Here is a 24,025-nt window from a genome sequence, read left to right as displayed (position 1 = left end):
ATGTCATGAACTGCATCGATATTTTCGGGGACTGATACAGAAACTGGCCTTCCCGATCGGTCATCGTATTCAATGGAAAATTCACCTCTTTTGAAGCTTGCAGTCCAATTTTTCACGGTCGCATACGAAGGACATTGATCACCAAGGGTATTAAGCATATCTTCGTAAATCTGCTTACTTCTTAACCCTTTTAAATACAGGTACTTGATGATGGCTCGATACTCCAACTCTGGTTTACTTTTTTGACGTCAAATTTTACACTTACACTTCTACTAAGTTATTGTTCGTTGCTATGGTAACGCAATATTTTGTTTATGCGTGGAAGTGGTCTAAGGTATTAAGTAGTACGTACACAGACCTCCACGGGTACTAGAAGTAGAAATAATAGCAAACGAAGCAAAACGTTGAGAAAGAAAATGAAAGTAACCACGAAATCATCAAAGTCATCCAGCTGCCGGACCAAAATGAAACAGTGACAAGACCAAGAAAATTTAACGATTGTTGTGTAGTTTGAGAACGAGGACAGGTAAACTGAGGAAACCCCAGTAGCAAGAAAGTTGAGAAACCACGAGAACTCCAAAGTAATCAGACCAAAATGGGAAATGGAAAGACTAAAACGTTTGAGATAGTGTAGTGGTGGAATACCAAAGCACAGTCAATGTTGTGTAGTGTAAAAATCGAGACGAAAACACTGTTTCACTAAAATAAGAGGAAGAAACCATCCATCTTGGGCACCAAGTACCTCGTAGACCCGAGATTGCATGTATTACTCCACCGAAATTCCAAGGTTTTGCCCTTTTTGCGCTTTATTTCTTCGACTACTACTAGATTTGAATATGAAACCGCAAATCGTACATATTTTAGTTAGCCTGTTATAAATATAACAAGGCCGACCGGTTGTACTTAAAGCGACAGAAATTAAAAAGGTACCCATGCGTGTATTTCGTCCGGTCGTGTACCGATAACGTTATCCTTTCTAAAAATACGATGCAACTAAGATTTTCTCGTAGTAACAGCGTTGCCAAACGAACACCAATGCTAAGAACTGGACCAAACTCGAAGTCGCGTGGTACACCGATGCTCTTTCTCTATCTCACAACAGTACAAGCTATTCTTCCTTTCTTTAATTTAAAGTCTACGGGAACAAATTCGGGTAGATAACTTGAGGATTTTCATCTGCCCATAAATTACACCGTGTCGTGTGAAACCAGCTTCATCAGTACACAGTACTTTTGCGACAGCATCCTTACTGGATAATCCTCTTGTCTCCTCTAGAATCCTTAGAATAGTTGTCGTTGAAACGTTAAATTGCGAGAACTGTTAACGGAAGCCAAATCATACATCAAATGCATGTCGGCATATTCACTGAAGGTGAATTCTACCATATTGAAACTTTAAAAACAATGTGATGATTGGTGATGATAGATTTTGAAAATATTGACAACAATTTTATCGAGTTAAGCAAAAATTAGATTGTACAGGTTGTTATTGTTAACCATTGGGCGTGAGCCGCCCCTGGCTTTCAGATAGTAGTGTAGAATTATTTATTCCGTCAAACACACTAAAAGGACATACGTAATCATCCATTAAAAATTCATTATGTTCTCGAATATATAATATATTTAAATATAATTTCTGATTTCGCAACTTTGATTGCCTATAATTCAGAAACGAAGAATGGTATGAGATCAACACCCTGTATAATAAATTCGAAATTAGTAGAAAATGGAAACAATTAGCGTAGAAATATCGTAAAAAAATTATTAAAAGGTAGATTTGTATTGATCGGGTGGGAAATTTTTAAAAAATATCAGTGTCTGTCGATGTTTAAACGAATCAAAATTTTTGACTCATATTTGTGCGCTCAACAGGCAGTGAATATTTTATGAATCGCATATCGGAAATCTTAAAACTTTTTATGAAACCGACAACATCGATTTACTTGACTAAAACTACACTACACTATTCCTATAAGTCGAACTTGAACCCGTAGAGAGCGCAACGCGCGTCCTTGATTGGTGCATTCACCTCGCGGCGCGTTGACGCGGCGGCGCGCCCGAGAATCGGCCCCCCTCGGCAATTCCCCCGCTACCTCCTTTTCTCGTAACACGCCCCATCGTAGGCCGCGTTCTCTTTTAGGTTAGTGGACCTGCCGACGAACGTTGCTTTATCGTTATTTTGGTTATTCCTCTGTCGTGGAGACGACGTGAATGTTGACGACTATCACGAATTGTGATTTGATCATTCGTTTTCGGATACATTCATTTATTTATACCGATTTTTGCGCAGGGATTCAATTATAGTCCATTCGTTCACCGTCGTAGTTGTGAAACCAAAAAAACAGTTAAAAATATAAATTGGGGTGTTAAATATGGCGTTAGGAATCAATTTTATCACTTCTAGGTCAATATATGAGAGGAATGGACTATAAATAGAACAAATGTTCACGGAACGTTCGAATCTATAACAAATTTTGTGATTCAGGGATTTGAGCGAATGTACAAGAAGAAAAAAAGTTTGAGAACCTCTGCTTTGGTATTTTATCATTTCATAGAAAGTGATATCAAAGTTTCATTTTATATAATCAGAGGAGGAGCGATTTAATTGAAATATATCTGAGAAACGAAGATACGAGGGTTGCTACTAATGTTTTAAGATAGACGAATATTTATAATTATTGTTTTCCAAACCATTCTCCTTGACGATCAATTTTGCATGCAGTTGAACGAATTCATTTATTTGTACCGATTTTTGCGCAGAGATTCAATTATAGTCCATTCGTTCACCGTCGGAGGGAGTTAAATATGGCGTTATGAATCAATTTTATCCCTTCTATATCAATATATGAGAGGAACGGACTATAACTAGTATTTAAATTCATGGAATTTTACAAGCAAAATGAATTGTGACGCCCAAATGTTCACGGAACGTTCGAATGCAGTTGAACGAATTGTCGAAGCATTTTTACCATACCGATTTAAGTACATGTGATTTGAACGCATCGACTGTTTCTTCAGGTGTAGAAAAACGTTGACCTCGTATCTTTGGGTGTCAAATACGACACAGTACCCATCAATTCGATGTTTTCACTGTTAAAAAACGAAATTCATTCAATATTTCAGGTATCTGTAAACAACTCAAATACCACTCGTATGACAACACGTTCTGAATACGTCGAACATTAAAAATGTCAAATTTGATGATGACAAGTCAGACTATGATTTCTGATCATTGCAATGAGATACAATTCTGATCAAGTCCTCCGAATAATTTTGGTACAAATTCCCTCCGTAAGTTACTAACACATTTTGCAGTTAAAATTTTCCTGGTATCAAATCTGGTACGTGCAGGTCAGTTTAAAACTACAATATTGCTCCCTTGAAGGTACTGGTGTACAATGTGGCTCCTTTAAACAGGTATCCTCCGGTCCGAATGGACAAAATTTGGACTCTTCGCTTGAATCTTGAACATTCCAACACGCACGTTCTTGTGCGAATATTACCCTGGTTCCATGGTGTTCCCTGGTCAATGCAGGAGCAGTGTCAGCTACTCTGGTTCTAATTCCAGCTATTGTTGAAGCTGTCTTGGAAAAAATATATCTCGGGACTGATTAATGACCAAAGTACCTCTGACTGCGCTCCGTCTTCAAAAAAAGTTATTATTTGTCGCGGATCTGATTCCGAATCGATTTAGGAACCGATCGCATGCGCACTTTCGAAATTGTCGTTCGCTAGGGAGGGGAGAAGGCAATGTTGCCGTTTTTTATGAGTGATATTTCATGCAGCAATTAATGAATGAATGTTTCAAACGATCTTAGGAAAAATTAGTCACGCTGTTAATAATTGGACTTACTGTTTTTCTAATCTTTAAAACGCATACCTGACACAAAAAAGTTTTTCAAAAACAGAAGCAGAATTTTTGAAAAGAGAATGCGAGTATTGTTATTGTACCCGGATATCCCGGAACATTTTGAGGCAATTAATCAAAACTATCTTTACAAAACAGTTCGCAAAATGAATCGAACCTGTCTATCTACAATGGAATTTTAAAATTTGGTGGAAGCGCATATGGCGGAATTCATTTGATGTTTGATTATAAAAATTTTTTACAGCAAGCGGTTTATTTACATTGTTTCTTTTGAATAATTTCTATTTATTTTGTTTCTTTTTGTTCTACATCGAGAGAATTCTTTTGCGATAAGTATAAAAGTACATAGTGCAGCGCAAAAGGACGCCCCCCGACACGGTAACTAGCTATAGAGAAGGCGAAGGACTACCCGGATTAGATCTTTTCCCGCCTAAGAAGGTTGGAAATAGTTTACCAAAAAGATTAAGACGTCCAGGAAACCAGGAGACAAGAGTATATACTTTCTTAACCAAAAGATAAAACTTCCATAGAACACGTGGAAGAGTAAGGAGTCTACGCGCGAAACTGTGACGCTAATGAGGATGAGGAACCGTCGAAATGACAGGAGGTTGGTGGAATGTCCTTCTTCGCACTCATCCGTAGATTTATCCGAGGGTGGATGCTTAAAATGACGAATTTTCTCACGCGCACGTGTCATAATCCAAGTGATATTTATAAGTAAATTATTATAAGTTAAGTGTAATCCACGAATAGAAATAGTGTAAGTAAATACGAAAAACGTTACTCTATGATAAAGTGGAGCTTTTTCATAGACGAAATATAGTCTAAACGATGAAAGAACATCAATGGAAAGAGTGCGGCGACCTCAAAATCATTGGTAGGTTATTAGGATTGCAGGGATTGTTTGTGGGACAGTAGGGATGAAGTATATTCCTGGCAAAACGAATATAAAACATGAGCTGTTGGAAGATCCCAATAATTTCACTTTAACCTCTTTATACATCAAATTGGGGCTCATGAAAAATTTTGTGGAGGCTCTTGACAAACACAGTGATGTTTTCCGATATCTACAAAAACCTTTCCAAACATTACAGATGGCATATTTGTCCCACTTGTCTCAGTTTGTTTATTTGATTACTGTTGATTAATTATAAGAAATATTGATTCAAAACGAAAGCAAAAACTAGTAATTTTTCAATTTTTTTTAGTTACAAATAAATTATTTGTTAAACCAGACGTGACAAATTATTTTTACTGGCTAATTTCACCAAAATGAATGAAAAAATAACAACATTCGGTTTTGGGTGTGAAAACTAGTGTAATTGTTCGAATTTTATAACCTCGTCGTCGAGTAAACATCGCACGAACGCGAGAGTAAAAGTCAATAAGAGTAAGAAAGATAGGGAATTGCAAAGAGTGAGACGACTAGAAAACCGTTCATCAAACAATCCACAATGTAGGTCAACCAAGATAATCTGTCAATTTACATAATATAAATTCAAACAGTTTCATTTTCAATATGTAACAGGAAAATTCATCTTTCCAATCTTAATTTCTGGTAATGAATCATTCTCAATATTGAACCTCAATATATTGATGATTTCATCAAAATAATGGAAAAGATCCTCCCAAATTTTAACAAATAATATAATGCTAGACCTAGAAGATGAAGAGTACTACTACGGGATATTCCTTGATGTAAGTCTGGTCCTAGTATCTACTTCCAAACTTCCTTCCCTTAAGTTACTTCCCAATCATCAAGATCGGTATTTCATGGTCAATTACCAAAACAAATACCCGTATATTTATATCTAATCAAGGTGTTCCTCAAGGTAGCGTTTTGGGTCTGCTACTTCACCCACACCAGATAACACACAGTGCAACATATGCCGATGACATCACCATATATCTTGGGATCCATTTGGGTACGAGATTGACTCAGAAGAAATATCTTTCCACGAAAATGAAGCAGCGTTAGTCCAACCAATAAAAAAGCTGAACTAGATTCTATTCTGGACGAAACTGCTCTTATTAACGGGAAGCCGAGTTTAAACGAGGTAAGACCAGCACGGACCAGCATCGCAGTGGTCGACCAAATGAGGTGACGGCTCCAGAAATGTTGAAGAAAATACCCATTATCGAGACATTTCACTCAAAAGATGATACCAAACACTGCGTGGTATATGTCCAATAGCATCATTGCGATGGATCTGCAAGTCCTTTCAGTTAAAGAAGACATTGAAGTGACTACTGAAAAGTACAATGAAAAACTTCAGTTTCACTCCAATCAACTGGCCAAACATTAAGACAGATTGTAAATAATTTTGGTAAGTAATTAAAAGTGTGATCAACATATTCTTGAGGAATGTCCAAAATTCCAAGAAAAAAAGAAACAGAACTTCTAACGAAGGAAACAAAACTCTAAATCAAATACAAAAGTTAAGACATCAAACTGTGGATATCTGGAGGTAACTGTTGCTGCTGGTGCATATAATACGTTGATCATTATGGCTGCAAATGCTGAAAGAAAAGGAGGTGGCGACAGAAATAAACAACAGAAGAAATCTCGATGTTTCCGTTACTTTTAATGATGGTATTTCGTCACATTAACGAAATCGGATTTGGAAGAACTTTTGTCTTTAACCTCAAAAAATAATACTGCTACTTTTTTATCAATAAATCTGGCAGTTACTTAGAGATATTTAGCTATTCGTGACTGGGTTAATCTATAGTAGATGGTCCCATGTTGCCATGTAATAAATTTCAATCAATCGTCAATCAATACACATTTTCGTTGACAACAAAGAAGAATTCTATCTGCAAATGGATACAAGGGTCACCATCACCCTATTGCGACAAGGCTAGAGTCGGCGAGAAGTGGCTAGTACGCTGAACATAATTCCGTCTGCTAGTTCACCATCGTTACGACGAGACTGGTAACTTTCATCGAAGACGCGGTTCCGGAAGAAAAAGATACACATCGCTGAGAAATCACTGGTGTTTAAGTCCAACAACAGCTGAGAAAAATCGAGAGAAGTAGCTGTGGGTAGCTGGACAGTCAGAAGAAGAATTAACGCAACTAAATTTGAGTCAAGAAGGCCAGCTACTAGCCCAAATTTAACCAGAGAATTCGTTAATTGGACTAACGAACAATGGGACTTCGTTCTCTTTTCAAATCAAAGCAGAGTATGAAGAAGACATGGAAAAATATTCGCAATGTTGTATAAAAGAAAACGTGAATTTTGGAGAAGGTTGGATTGGAACTGGTGATGGATTAACGACGAACCGATCATAATCATCATCATCATTCAGCGTTATATCGTCCACCTCTGGACATAGGCCTCCTCCAAATGCTTCCAGTTTTCTCTGCTTTGAGTGGCTGCTACCCAATTCTTTTAATATCGTCGTTCCATCTCTTAGGGGGTCCTCCTGGTTTAAGTCTGTCTATTCCCGGTCTCCAATTCCAGAATTCTTTTTGTCCGTCGGTTATCTTGTATCCTTGCAACATTTTGGAGAAGGTTGGATTGGAACTGGTGATGGATTAACGACGAACCGATCATAATCATCATCATCATTCAGCGTTATATCGTCCACCGCTGGACATAGGCCTCCTCCAAATGCTTCCAGTTTTCTCTGCTCTGAGCGGTTGCTGCCCAATTCTTTTAATATCGTCGTTCCATCTCTTAGGGGGTCCTCCTGGATTAAGTCTGTCTATTCCCGGTCTCCAATTCCAGAATTCTTTTTGTCCGTCGGTTATCTTGTATCCTTGCAACATTTTGGAGAAGGTTGGATTGGAACTGGTGATGGATTAACGACGAACCGATACATTGAAGAAATTTCAGGGGATCACGTCGTTACCTACACCAGTTTCGTTGCACTGTATCTTAATGGGAGCTCCAAATGGAAATAGTATTAAACAAAATCGAAAAAACTAATTCGATGTATGAAAAAGCGATTGGAAGGTTGTTGCCGAAAGGAGATGAAACTTTTTTAAACAAAGACCACAAATTATAAATCTAAGACCTGGCTTTGAGATGCTAAAATCAGGAAATGGAAGGTACAGACGAGTGCACATAGAAAAATGAACACCATTAAAAACCAAAAGATATAAAATGATTTTTTTTATTGAAATATTGAAGTATTTTAGATACTGTTGTGGATATCTCGGATTAACGGTTCTGGTCTAGACTCAAAGTATGTAATTATAAATCACAAAAGCGGGAAAATTACTTTTTTAACACGAGATCTCGACTAGAAACGGTACTTTTGTTTTTTCATTTACAACGTTCAAATTATAAAAACATAATGCGTCTCTCGTCTCGACGTTCAATTCTTAATCAACTACAAATTACCGTACGGCAATTTACCTGATAATTGGAAATATTAAAAGCTAAACAACTAAACAAGCGGAAGATAATATATACGAGGGGAACAGGACAAGTCACTTAAATATTTTCCTATCCTCGTAAACACAAACAAAACAAAGTTCGATGATAATAAGTAAAAATCACAAAGCGTATCCTAAAAGAAGGAAAAAAGTCTTTACCTATTGATAATCTCATCATTTTATATCATTTGAACTAAATAATTATTCAATTGTGACATAATTAGAAAGCTGGCAACGCTTTAATTTATCTGAACTATAATAAATACGGAAAGTTTCTTTTAGATTAAAAATTCGACTGAAATATAATCAATTTAATGGAATAGCGACGTTTCCAACTACGTTCTAAAGTATTTGAAGTGGAGAAAATAAGAAAAACGTCTTACGATGCATCCGAACGGGGATATTTTGCGATAAGGGTGAGAAAATTTATCAATATTAGTCTTCGAATCGTCACAGCGAATGTACCAACTTAAAAATCATCATTAACTTATATATTCTGGATCTAACTAGTAAATATATCAGCATCCCAAACACCCTTTTCACCCCATGGATCACTACCAACCGAACCCTTTCCTCAAAGCCCATTCCTAACCCCATTAAGTGAAACCTTCTACAAATTCCACCTCGTCAATCTTAGGTATTGCACCAGGAACCAGGTGCACCGGTTCTTTGTTTTCTATTGCAGTATATATCCCACCAAAACTGCAGGTCTGCAGAGGAATCGTTGCTAAATCAGGGCCAAAACTAATATAACCCAACGAACTTTTATTTCTCAATGTAGTTGATTCATAAGAGAACAATCTCTTATCTATTACGATTTCAAGAGTTTCAGTTTGGAGACATCTGATGATACAAGTCTTTCGTGATTAACTATGTTTTGCTGGTACTAGTGATGCTTGGTGATGAGCGACGTGCTGGTAGATCAAGTGATTGAAGGAATTTTTAGTATCAGATCACAATACGTCGACGTTTCATGACTGAGGATGAATTAATGAAGAGCATTTAGCTTTGGTTACAAAAGTGTATCCGATGTAGGTGGTGGTTACTTTTAACACAAATAGCATCACCTACAAAAGATCGATTTAACTGAGAACTGAGTTTTTTATCTTCGTACAGCCCAGATTTAGCTCCCTGCAAGAATTTCCTTTGAAAGAATGATAAAAAAGCTGTTTCCGGAAGTAGAAAGTCTGTATATGCTTGGAAATAGTTCAAGAGAGTGTTTAGTTTAATTTATAATTTCGTATGAGTTTTTATGAAATAATCCTGCCCGGTTGAATGGCGACTAACTCGCCATCGGCTATTCACTTGAAAAGACTCGGTATAAGATACATTATTTTGTAATTAAAGCGAATATAATTAGTCTAATTAAGTTGTTAGCGATACCGACAGTAGAAATTATAATTAGTAAAGCAATAACTGGATTTATAACAGAAGATATCATAACATAGCATTTATCATCATCAAAGGCTTTTCTGCTTTGCGAAAATTATTGATTTATCGATCAATTTTACATTTTCCTGGTTTAATACAGTGGATGAAGTCGAAAACCACAGAACAAAGAAATGTTTTGTGTCATTGAGAATTGTCAATATGTCATTTGTCAGTACTTCGAACACGTGTCAATCACATTTTGAGGTTATTGTGACTTGTTCACTTCTAAATTGTTATAAAAGGTGTCTCGTACGAACGTAGATAGTCGAAGGGGCGCGGGAGGTATGTCAATTGATAGCCTGGTACTTGGGAATTTAGGAAGCCTGCAATATTCGGCGACGAGAAGTAGTTGTAATGACAGGCAACTAGTTTGGTGGGGAAGATACTTTTGTAGAGGTCAAGTTCCAGTCCTGTTCAATAGTTCTGATGAAGATGCAGCTGGAGTCGATTACCTTTTAACGAATTTGTATATTAGACATATTTAGTAGTTAAAACATTGGCTAAATTCGAACAATTGACGTTCAAGAGGAACTCGTTTTGATCGTTTCTTACCTGCCGCTAGAGGCGAAGTTCAACAAGCGTTATGGCTTTTATCCGTACAGTATTCTTATTCAAGAGGAATGGTTCTTAGAAGGGAGTAGTAGAATCATCATTCAATTGGAAGATTTTTTCTGTATCTTAGCGTTACTACTCCAGATTTGATCTTGTTTTGATCATCACCATCAGTGCACATTCGCCTGTCGGGGATTGCTCGATTCAATACAACAAAGATTATATATTAGATAGGAAGACGTGGTTCATGAATACAGAGTTCGCCCGCCAACGTAAATTCGTGGAATCAGCTTCCAAGACACTAATATATAAAGGCATCTCCACACTGCAGTCACCATTCGAATGTGAAAGTGTTGACCATTTTATGCTTGATTGGTAATAAAAAACTGGCTGATGATTGACTGGAAACTAAAATAAGGCTACAAAAAGGGCGGTGATACCAAATAGAGGCTTTCTACGTTAATACTGAATATAGAGAGTAGCAAACGGTATCTTTGGTGGTAGTGCTGGTTATATCGAATGACTTTATGGTTACTTAGAGGACGTTTTAGATCCTACAGTTATTGGACTTTAGCGATAAAGCGCCAAAATGTTTTAAAGAAATTTCGTCAATACGATCTTACATTCATTTGGATGCTTTTAATGAATCAATCATGAAGGATTTTCGAAGATTTGGGGAGTATCACGAGACTACAAACATCATTCTAGCTATTCCGATTGGTTTTAATAGTAGAGGTTGACAGATGGTTAGGTTATGTTAGACAGGATGAAACATGGTGGCTACAACGACTCTATCCAGCCACTATAGGCATGGGGAGTGGTAGTGGATGGATGATGACAAAATATAAAAAGCGTATTGGTTTGATTGCCTATTTTTGGTGTTCAGCATCGAACTCTACCAATATCGAGACCCATTATCCTCTTCCATTAGCAAAATATTGGAACTTCCATATTTCTCTTTGCATTAAATCAAATTTCAACAGGATCTGATATTGGTGAAGTCTTAGTAGACTTTTGAAAATGAAAATATCACCAGTGGAGAGGATTTTCTGCTATTTGGGGTTAAATACCATAAGAGAATATATGGTACTGTGTGATTTTAAAGATAGTCACGCAGATACCTTGACAATCTTGTGGTTCATTGGGAAAAGTATACAGAAGAATGGAAAAGGAAATAATCGGACTCATGGTAAATGAGGAAAAGAATAAAGATATGGAAATCGGGAAGAGGAAAGACTTTCCAGGTTGAGGCTCAGTCAGTACAAAGGAAACTTGGATGGAGAATTAATATAACAATCCAAAAAATTAATGGTGTTACCTTTTTCTTTTCATTTACGCGATCTAATCCGACAAGTTAAAATGATAAAACCACAGATTTTCACTATGTTGTTGTTTCGCTTATCGTTAGATCGAAAATTAAACACAACTGATTACTTTATGAATGTGTCATAATTAAAACGATCTATTTATAAAATTAACAACCCCACACAAGGCTTGTGCTTTATATTATGTTTCAATCTATTTTAAAACACGTACAAAAAGTCACTTCAAAGTAGACCAGAGGCGTGCGTGGATGTCTTCCCCGCCGGTTAGCTCGGTATCTAGCAATACGATGACGTTTTAAACTATTAAAAACTTACGTTTTCAATATTTTCTATAATCAAATCGAACTGAAAACTTGGAAATGTCGCAGCGGCATACGAAGATAAACATCGACAGACGTTTTTACAAAAAACTTTCCAATCATGAATCTGATCGATATAATCAATGATCGGTACTCAACAAAACAAAAACCCACACCAAAAAAAAAAGACGATTCCTAACAACTACCGTTCAATTGTTTCATTTCCAGCAAATGTTGATTTCGCTAACGTCAATAAGGTCTTCGGAAGCAAAGATCAACTTTTTGTGCTTGCTGGGAACTAAAATAAGGCTACAAAAGGGGCGTTGATGCCAACGAGAGGCTTGATAAAGATCTTGCGCGTATCGAACGGTATCTTTGGTGGTAGTGCTGGTTATATCGAACGATTTTATGGATATTTAGAGGACGTTTTAGATCCTACAGTTATTGGACTGCTATTTTAGCGATGATGTCTGAAAGGAATTTCGTTAATACGATTCTCCATTCATTTAAATGCTTTTAATGAATCGATCAAGAAGAGTTTTCGAATATTTCACGTGATATTGTTAAAATTATTGAACAGTGGTTGCGAAAACGTGGAAAAGTTCTTACTGGAAGAAATGGAACATTTTGGTATTTGCTTGCGTAAATCTTCGAGCATTTCTAGATAACTTTGACCCTTCAAAAACGGGGGTACCTGTCCCCCACGCACAACCTAGGCAGGTTTAATTATTCTTCAATTAAGACGTGAAGATTTTGGTCTTTCCAGTATATGCAGTATACTGCGGATCGTCCTGAGTTCATTCGAGGTACCACTCGCAAAATTCCAATCTGCGATCGAAATCATCAATCGATTGGGTGGAGGAGACGCGGACGGTAAAATCGATAGTGCATTCGTCGTAAATAATGCGGCGCGTCGGCGACAGAGCCCGTTCTTAACAATTTTTAGTACGTCGTCCACACTGGCGAACGATTTGGTAGCGGCGAGTTCCGAAATTGATATAATTCGGTAAATATGGTTTCGTAATCGTAATTAGAAATGCAAATATCTATTACCATAAAACAAGCATGTCCATTATCTTTTCAACTACTTTCATCGATATATTAAACGAAGTAAACACCCCGCAAAGGGAAGTAAGGGTGGAAAGTAGGTGTGTATTGTAGGAAGTGTCCATTTAACACTCAAAACTTACGTTTCAGTTCCTGCAGTATATCCGTCGTCTTTATCACACGCATATCTCGCCCTCTTGTGTATAAATGTATAAAATTTATTCATAATTATGCATAGGAACTTTGACCGGTTAACCTTATTAACGCACACCCTTTCCTACCCTATTAAAATAATCTTGAATCTATGATAATTTTTTTAATGGACCTTGACCTCTAAACAAACTAATTTCCGAACTTTTTGCAAACCGAATTTTTCATTTAATAGTTTAAAATAACTTGTTTTATGTTCGGGACGAAACGTCGGAAAAAATTTTTATCCAACGAACGATAAATCGAAAATTTATCGAAAACCAGCTGGCGATTCGATAATATGCCTTCCTAGATAACACACACCAACATTGACGCTCCCATGGAGAGTTTACACTGTTGTCAGATTTATATAATCGCTAAAAATAGCTTCAAATCTATAGTAAACATTTCAATTTTAAGATACCACGAAACTGGAGAAGTTTGAGCTAGGAAAAGTATATTTTTTAATCTCATCCCATATGATTTTGAGGTCAGTTTGAGTTGCAACGCGATTGGGTGATGGAAATCCTCCACGAGGATATTGTTGACGCAGTTTTCTCAAGTGAATCTTGAGTAATGAACTAACAGATACAGATAATAGCAGCAAAGATGAAACAACTAAGAAAAATGACGTGGAAGACGAAGTAGGATAAAAATTGAGGTAAAAAGGAACCTAATGTGACAAAAGCAAAAGACATAAGAAAAGAAGAAGAGGAATACCAACAAAACTTTGCCTACAACGAGTAGAACAAAAAGGAAAATGGAGGAAATAATACGGCAAATGAATGAAGTAGCCCAATACGGTGATGTTCGAAATGGTTTTAGAGAAGAAGAAAACCATTTTTATTCACAGAAAAAAACGTTTTTATGACGATTATAGAAAGAAACAAAGGAATTCAGAACAAAAAGTGGCATTGACACAAGTTTAATTCTATTCCTTGTATGATTTATCTCCTGGAACTTCGTGTGGTTGATTTTGATTTCAAATTTCAATAGTTGGACATTTTCGTTGCTTATGTCTCACCAAAAAAAGCGCAAACCGCCGTTTACAAAGGGAAATCACGGGGAGTGTACACCCCGATCAATATCCCTTTGCGTTCGTGGTGCCCTACTACACAGAAATATCGTAGAGCTTCTCTCGACTTTGCGGAATATACTTGACTACTCAGATGGATTTTTCCGCGTTTTCTTTTTTCCCTATTACTATCTCTCTTCCGTTTTTCTCCCTTCTTATGTTCGAAGGGCTCCCTCGACGTGGAAAAGTTGTCTCGGAAACATCTGTTTTCTAGTGTTGAAGAGATTGCTGACTGTTACTTTCTTTTATATCTTTTTGGAAAAGATTTTCGTCGGATATTAATTAATATATTACGGAGTTTTGAAGATTGGCGAAAGTTAAAAAGAGTTTCGAGGTCATGAATCCGATGTTTAGGGTTTATTTTTGGATCTATAGTATATTTTAGATATATTGTAACCTAAAAGGTCACATTTTGGGTTCCGATTAAGCTCATCATGTTAATGTGTGTTGTCGGGGTTCGTTGCAAGATTATGGGGCGTCGCTCAGTTGAGGTATCTGTAGGAATAAAGCTACTTGTTGAAAATAAAAGAGTTGATGTGACCTTTAATAACACAGAACCGCATCCGTGGAATGCGGTCAGGAATCAAAGAAGTTCATTCAGTCAATCGTCCCGGACTAGGTAGTTCTAAGAGTCAAAGTTTGACGATAAATCCCAATTAAAATCCCAATAAACGTCCTATATCCAAAACAAGGTCCCTTTCTTTTTCTTGGACGCTACCACGGTCGCTGACCAATAGAACCAGGAACTACCTCTCCAATAGTCAAATTCTCCGTTGGAAATAACACGACTTCCGCAAATATAGAAGTTGGAGCCAAATTTAAAAATTTATAATCAAATCCCTAATGAAAAATTCCACATCGGTTGACAGTCAAAAAGAAAATATGAATGAAGTTAGCAGCAGACTTCTTCTTCTTCTTCTTCGGCAGTCAGGTGCAACAATAGCAAAATTTCAAAAACGCCAGGTAACAAATCACTCATCAAAACAACTTTTCAACGGACTGAATTTACAAAATACTGCACGAATAACGTAATTCGTAAACAGTTAACTAGTTAGACTACGTCTGGCAAATAACGAATAATGCTCGCGTCCTGTAGACCAAGACTTAACCTCAAAAGAAAATAAACCAAACATTCAATTTGTTTATGTGAAAACTAGCTTTTACCCGCGGCTTCGCTCGCATCGAATCCATTAAATGAGTATCAGAAATCATTATAATAGAAAAGAATGAACTCTGTAGCTATCTTAGAACCTGAGATATAGATCTTTGAATGTAGAAAAATTACCAAAAACCTACGAAAATCCATAACTCCACGTTGAATGTCCGCGCCTAGCTCCTCTCCAACTCAACCGATTTAAGTGTTCAAAAACTCAAAAGAAAGAACGTGTTTCAGCGAGTGTTTTTAAACCAAAACGAACTCTGTAGCTATATTGGAACCTGAGATATAGATCTTTGAATGTAGAAAAATTACGAAAAACCTACGAAAATCCATAACTCCACATTGAATATCCGCGCCTAGCTCCTCTCCAACTCAACCGATTTAAGTGTTCAAAAACTCAAAAGAAAGAACGTGTTTCAGCGAGTGTTTTTAAACCAAAACGAACTCTGTAGCTATATTGGAACCTGAGATATAGATCTTTGAATGTAGAAAAATTACCAAAAACCTACGAAAATCCATAACTCCACATTGAATATCCGCGCCTAGCTCCTCTCCAACTCAACCAATTTAAGTGTTCAAAAACTCAAAAGAAAGAACGTGTTTCAGCGAGTGTTTTTAAACCAAAACGAACTCTGTAGCTATATTGGAACCTGAGATATAGACCTTTAAATGTAGAAAAATTACCAAAAACCTACGAAAATCCATAACTCCACATTGAATATCCGCGCCTAGCTCCTCTCCAACTCAACCGATTTAAGTGTTCAAAAACTCAAAAGAAAGAACGTGTTTCAGCGAGTGTTTTTAAACCAAAACGAACTCTGTAGCTATATTGGAACCTGAGATATAGACCTTTAAATGTAGAAAAATTACCAAAAACCTACGAAAATCCATAACTCCACATTGAATATCCGCGCCTAGCTCCTCTCCAACTCAACCGATTTAAGTGTTCAAAAACTCAAAAGAAAGAACGTGTTTCACCGAGTGTTTTTAAACCAAAACGAACTCTGTAGCTATATTGGAACCTGAGATATAGACCTTTAAATGTAGAAAAATTACCAAAAACCTACGAAAATCCATAACTCCACATTGAATATCCGCGCCTAGCTCCTCTCCAACTCAACCGATTTAAGTGTTCAAAAACTCAAAAGAAAGAGCGTGTTTCAACGAGTGTTTTTAAACCAAAACGAAGTCTCTATCTTGAATAGAACCTGAGATATTGAGGATAGAACGTGTGTATGTGAAAAACTCCCATAAGTAATATACAGGGGGATATCGAATTTGAGTATAACTTGAGAATGGTGAAAATTAGATAAAATCCGATGGTTGATGGCTGATCTGTGCATCAATACCTTTCATTGAAAAAAAAAAATTAAGCAATTCGGTTGGGTAGAACGCCTGCACGGACTCGAAATGGAAATCATCAATTTTTTTAATATATAAGATAGTTCAACAAAAGGACAAACTAAACTGTGCTAAATAACTCAAATTCCAGGAACCCAGTATGTATGTATGAAATATAATATGTAAATATTTCTACTCAAAGGTTGAATAATAAAAATTCTGATTTGAAGCGCTTTTTCTGCAATTGTATATTGATATTTTTCGTCATAGATAAAATACAGTGTTCAACTTGCGATAACAGTCATAATTAAGTGGAAAATTCGATGTAATCAACAGCGTTTCGTGCTGGAAATTATATAAATCTATTAAACATTTGAATATACTTATTTACATCATAGAAATAAAAAATTTTATTCAAAATATCCCCCTTTTTAATTAATTAATGTTTTATTTATGATTTTTTTTCTAATTTTCCAGTGAGTAAATACTCTATTAACCTTGAATAGCGTTAAAATATTATTTTTATGCACTACGAGGGTTGCCACTTAAGTTTTGAGATATTGCAACACTGATATCGATATGTCAAGTGTGACATTCATTATGACACATGTCATATGAGTGTTATTTGACTTGTTCACATTCATTTTGGTCAAAAAATGGAATTAAAATGCAAACATGGTCTGTCCAAAATCGGCTGTTGTGCCAGAAAACATCGATGGTAAAATTGATGGGCCGTAGGACCTCAACCGGACCTCAGTTTTTTCTGATGTCTGTTGAGAACTTTGTGAGTGTTTGGTATGATGATGTCCACAGGAAGAACTGAATTTCCAGCACCAGCGGCTGGTACTTGTAGTACGGCGTACTTTAAGAACGAAACTTATTTTTATTATTTTCAATCGTGTAAACTCATTATAAACGATAGGATTCTGAAGTAACTCTGGGTTCAGTTAGAATAGAATAGAAACGAACAGGGTCGGTTTAAGGCGTGTGCGACGTGGGGGGGCGCCAAAAAAGGGAGAAACCATAGGCATGGAAATTGAATTTCTAAAATAACCGGCTAAGAAAATATTTAAGTGGAAAATGAATGTTTATTCTTGGTATCATAGAGGGCGTTATTTACGTACCGGACGTAAACAGATGATCTTCATCTTTTGCGTGGATTCACTAACCTGAAATAGAAATTTTACTATTAATTGGGTACTTATGTAAAAAAATTTACTCAAAATTTCGTATTATCTCTCTTTTTTCACTATATTTGTCTCGGGCATTATGACGCGCCGGGCCGAAAATTCAACTTTTCGCCCTTGTAGTGTAAAGCACGCGCGTAATTCTCCAATTTTAGTCCTTACATTAGATTCCTTACGCTTCTGAAGAACCCGCGAATATAATGAAACAGTTTGACCGTAAGGGGTAATTTCAGAATTACAAATTATCCATTTAAATGTCCTTTGAATGGACGTCATTAGATTTTTCAAACCTTGAGAAAAGTACTTGAAAAGTGCGTTCATAAACTTATATAACGCGCAACTTGAAATATCACAAGATAAATCATATACGGGGGATAAATCGTGTTAACTTATCAAGGAACAATACAAAGTGTGTCAAAAACAAAACGAAGAATGAATTTTTATAACTAGATCTATTTAAATGTTTGGTTTAAGCTCGTTCTAACTTGTTGATTTGAAATCTGCGTCAAATAAACTAACGAAATGTCAAAATTTTTATAAAAGTAGACAGATAAAAATTTGTTTAGATTGGACAAACATCATTCAAATAGACGGTTAGGATACAGGAACATCTGAGGAATGTCTATATGGCAAAATGGAAACGAATTGACACCATATTTAGAGCCATTCCGGAATGCTTCTAGTCATATTTTCAACAGTGAAAAACAGAAATAACACTTTGATTTGATTTGAATTGATCATGTTAATTTTTCGAACATTTCCTGTGCTTCTCCAGTTCTCCAGAAGCTGGTGCTCTACCATATTTTTGGTCTATTTTCTGGTATTCTTACCAACTTTGTTCACGTTCTCTAATTTATCTCACCACATCCTGAATTCCTAGTTTTTCTCTAATATAATGACTTAGAATTACGTCTTCGAGGTTTAACTAACTTTTAAATTATACAAACTCAAACGGTTTAGTTTTTTTGAGCTTTCGTATACGAGATAATTATCTATGAAGTTGGGGTGTTTGAGAAGCCTCTTTCTAGGGCGATGAGAGGGCCATCTGGCGCTCTTTTTAAATAGTTTCATAATGGATATGAAATATTTTACATAACTTTCGAGGGGGAAAATCATTTTGGAAATATGTTGGGTGTTGTTTCCCAAATAAATCAATATAAAATTGAGAGCATTAGATACTAGGTATTATTTCCTTCTTTGTATTTTTAAAATTAAAATTTGTAATGTATACAATCATATTTTATACTGTACAATTACAACAAAGTATGCAACGTTCGTGTTTGTCCTTAACTGATCCGAGTAAGACAAGTCGATAAAGGAAATGCAAAATTAATTTAATCTGACGGTTTTAATACTAATAATTATTATACCAGATACGATCTCGACGTGTGAATGAGAACAAGAAGACATTCGTTTAAAAATTCGACTTATATATACCGTGAAACGCGTCGAGTTTAAAGCGTAAATTTGTAAGTTGGATTTAATTAACAAGTACGTATGATAAAAACTAGTTTTATTGTGTTTTCTCGTGCTAGTACAAGTGAAAAATTACTTTTCAATTAACTGCTCTAGCCTCGCACAAAATTTTATATTTGAGGTTATGTTTAATAATGTGACAGTTGAAGTTTGCACCGTAAACTTCAGTGACAGACAGTATTGCCAAAGATAAAAATAATTCTTGATTTTCTATACTACTAATACTAATTTCAGTACTTTGTTCAATGCAGGCGTTTCCGCCGCTTGTAATTTATTATTTGCACGATAAATCTTAATTAAAAGCGTTGATATACGACGTCATGATGGTGAAAATAATTTGTATGAAACACCCGCATAGGTCTCGACATCGGCTATTCGTAATTTTTTTATAAAAACTTCTATAAGCATAACCATGCACCTTGACCACCATTTTGGCGAACGGTGTTGTATGGGGGCATCTATTAAAAACTAACAGGGGAAAATATTTTATATCCCTATTATATAATTGAAAATAGAAGAGAAAAGAAAAAATTGAGGCTGCTAAAAAACCGTCAATAAAAAAAATCATAAAAAAACTCGAAGAATTATGGAGGAATATAAAAAAATGGAATTTAAATATAGAAATAACTGTTAATTACGAGAAGATTCAAAAATAAAGATTATAAAGAGGTAATATACGATAAAAACGTGAAAAAACTGATAAAAAAGGAAAAGACGAGATGGAGAAGGAGATTGAAACGAGAAAAATTTCAATGTAGAAGAGAAAATTTAAAAAAAATTAACGATAAATGAGTAATTGAGCCCAAGAAGAATGGACATGTGAAGAAAGGGGAAAAAAGAAATGAAAAAACAAACCTCACTAATATACGAGAAATAAGGGATGAACAGATGATGAGAAGAGTGGATGAGAGAAATAAGAAAAAAAAATTGTAAGTCAAGTGAAAGAAAAAATGAAAACCATATTAATATATTAGTGTTGAATACGAGAAAATAATGGAAAATGAAGAAAGAGAGAGTAAGATTAAAAAGTCACCATAACAGGGAAAGCAAAAATAAGACCAAAAAAGAAAACGAAGGAAAAAAACATGGAAGAAAAAATCATGAAAACTTTGTTGAAAAAACTATATGAAACGAAAGAGGTAAATAACCCGAAGAAGATGAAAAAATAAAAGGATAAATGGAGAAAGGGAGAGAAATAACAACAAAAATGGCAATTAAAGTGAAAGAAACAATCGAAAACATAAGGAAATTCTTGGAAAAACTATATAAAACGATTAATACACGATGAAGAGATAAATAACTCGAAGAAGATGAAAAAATAAGAGGATAAATGGAGAAAGGGAGAGAAATAACAACAAAAATGGGAATAAAAGTGAAAGAAACAATCGAAAACATAAGGAAATTCTTGGAAAAACTATATAAAACGATTAATACACGATGAAGAGATAAATAACTCGAAGAAGATGAAAAAATAAGAGGATAAATGGAGAAAGGGAGAGAAATAACAACAAAAATGGCAATTAAAGTGAAAGAAACAATCGAAAACATAAGGAAATTCTTGGAAAAACTATATAAAACGATTAATACACGATGAAGAGATAAATAACTCGAAGAAGATGAAAAAATAAGAGGATAAATGGAGAAAGGGAGAGAAATAACAACAAAAATGGGAATTAAAGTGAAAGAAACAATCGAAAACATAAGGAAATTCTTGGAAAAACTATATGAAACGATTAATACACGATGAAGAGATAAATAACTCGAAGAAGATGAAAAAATAAGAGGATAAATGGAGAAAGGGAGAGAAATAACAACAAAAATGGGAATTAAAGTGAAAGAAACAATCGAAAACATAAGGAAATTCTTGGAAAAACTATATGAAACGATTAATACACGATGAAGAGATAAATAACTCGAAGAAGATGAAAAAATAAGAGGATAAATGGAGAAAGGGAGAGAAATAACAACAAAAGTGGCAATTAAAGTGAAAGAAACAATCGAAAACATAAGGAAATTCTTGGAAAAACTATATGAAACGATTAATACACGATGAAGAGATAAATAACTCGAAGAAGATGAAAAAATAAGAGGATAAATGGAGAAAGGGAGAGAAATAACAACAAAAGTGGCAATTAAAGTGAAAGAAACAATCGAAAACATAAGGAAATTCTTGGAAAAACTATATGAAACGATTAATACACGATGAAGAGATAAATAACTCGAAGAAGATGAAAAAATAAGAGGATAAATGGAGAAAGGGAGAGAAATAACAACAAAAGTGGCAATTAAAGTGAAAGAAACAATCGAAAACATAAGGAAATTCTTGGAAAAACTATATGAAACGATTAATACACGATGAAGAGATAAATAACTCGAAGAAGATGAAAAAATAAGAGGATAAATGGAGAAAGGGAGAGAAATAACAACAAAAGTGGCAATTAAAGTGAAAGAAACAATCGAAAACATAAGGAAATTCTTGGAAAAACTATATGAAACGATTAATACACGATGAAGAGATAAATAACTCGAAGAAGATGAAAAAATAAGAGGATAAATGGAGAAAGGGAGAGAAATAACAACAAAAGTGGCAATTAAAGTGAAAGAAACAATCGAAAACATAAGGAAATTCTTGGAAAAACTATATAAAACGATTAATACTCGATGAAGAGATAAATAACTCGAAGAAGATGAAAAAATAAGAGGATAAATGGAGAAAGGGAGAGAAATAACAACAAAAATGGCAATTAAAGTGAAAGAAACAATCGAAAACATAAGGAAATTCTTGGAAAAACTATATAAAACGATTAATACACGATGAAGAGATAAATAACTCAAAGAAGATGAAAAAATAAGAGGATAAATGGAGAAAGGGAGAGAAATAACAACAAAAATGGCGATTAAAGTGAAAGAAACAATCGAAAACATAAGGATATTCTTGGAAAAACTATATAAAACGATTAATACACGATGAAGAGATAAATAACTCGAAGAAGATGAAAAAATAAGAGGATAAATGGAGAAAGGGAGAGAAATAACAACAAAAGTGGCAATTAAAGTGAAAGAAACAATCGAAAACATAAGGATATTCTTGGAAAAACTATATAAAACGATTAATACTCGATGAAGAGATAAATAACTCGAAGAAGATGAAAAAATAAGAGGATAAATGGAGAAAGGGAGAGAAATAACAACAAAAGTGGCAATTAAAGTGAAAGAAACAATCGAAAACATAAGGAAATTCTTGGAAAAACTATATAATACTATTAATTTACGATAAAGAGATAAATAACTCGAAGAAGATGAAAAAATAAGAGGATAAATGGAGAAAGGGAGAGAAATAACAACAAAAGTGGCAATTAAAGTGAAAGAAACAATCGAAAACATAAGGAAATTCTTGGAAAAACTATATAAAACGATTAATACTCGATGAAGAGATAAATAACTCGAAGAAGATGAAAAAATAAGAGGATAAATGGAGAAAGGGAGAGAAATAACAACAAAAGTGGCAATTAAAGTGAAAGAAACAATCGAAAACATAAGGAAATTCTTGGAAAAACTATATAAAACGATTAATACACGATGAAGAGATAAATAACTCGAAGAAGATGAAAAAATAAGAGGATAAATGGAGAAAGGGAGAGAAATAACAACAAAAGTGGCAATTAAAGTGAAAGAAACAATCGAAAACATAAGGAAATTCTTGGAAAAACTATATAAAACGATTAATACACGATGAAGAGATAAATAACTCGAAGAAGATGGAAAAATAAGAGGATAAATGGAGAAAGGGAGAGAAATAACAACAAAAATGGGAATTAAAGTGAAAGAAACAATCGAAAACATAAGGAAATTCTTGGAAAAACTATATAAAACGATTAATACACGATGAAGAGATAAATAACTCGAAGAAGATGAAAAAATAAGAGGATAAATGGAGAAAGGGAGAGAAATAACAACAAAAATGGCAATTAAAGTGAAAGAAACAATCGAAAACATAAGGAAATTCTTGGAAAAACTATATAAAACGATTAATACACGATGAAGAGATAAATAACTCGAAGAAGATGAAAAAATAAGAGGATAAATGGAGAAAGGGAGAGAAATAACAACAAAAATGGCAATTAAAGTGAAAGAAACAATCGAAAACATAAGGAAATTCTTGGAAAAACTATATAAAACGATTAATACACGATGAAGAGATAAATAACTCGAAGAAGATGAAAAAATAAGAGGATAAATGGAGAAAGGGAGAGAAATAACAACAAAAATGGGAATTAAAGTGAAAGAAACAATCGAAAACATAAGGAAATTCTTGGAAAAACTATATAAAACGATTAATACACGATGAAGAGATAAATAACTCGAAGAAGATGAAAAAATAAGAGGATAAATGGAGAAAGGGAGAGAAATAACAACAAAAATGGCAATTAAAGTGAAAGAAACAATCGAAAACATAAGGAAATTCTTGGAAAAACTATATAAAACGATTAATACACGATGAAGAGATAAATAACTCGAAGAAGATGAAAAAATAAGAGGATAAATGGAGAAAGGGAGAGAAATAACAACAAAAATGGGAATTAAAGTGAAAGAAACAATCGAAAACATAAGGAAATTCTTGGAAAAACTATATAATACTATTAATTTACGATAAAGAGGTAAATAACCCAAAGAAGTTGGAAAAAAATGA

The 24,025-nt window shown here is 34.7% G+C and overlaps 1 protein-coding gene across 1 annotated transcript in view; it reads right to left on the bottom strand.

The window, feature by feature from the left end:
• LOC130900590 (uncharacterized) overlaps nucleotides 1-24,025 on the bottom strand; it is a 121,793-nt gene that overhangs the window by 56,517 nt on the left and 41,251 nt on the right. The window lies entirely within an intron of this gene.

This window comes from Diorhabda carinulata, chromosome X (assembly GCF_026250575.1).
Source record: "Diorhabda carinulata isolate Delta chromosome X, icDioCari1.1, whole genome shotgun sequence".
NCBI lineage: Eukaryota > Metazoa > Arthropoda > Insecta > Coleoptera > Chrysomelidae > Diorhabda > Diorhabda carinulata.
This window is presented reverse-complemented; position numbering and strand designations above follow the sequence as displayed.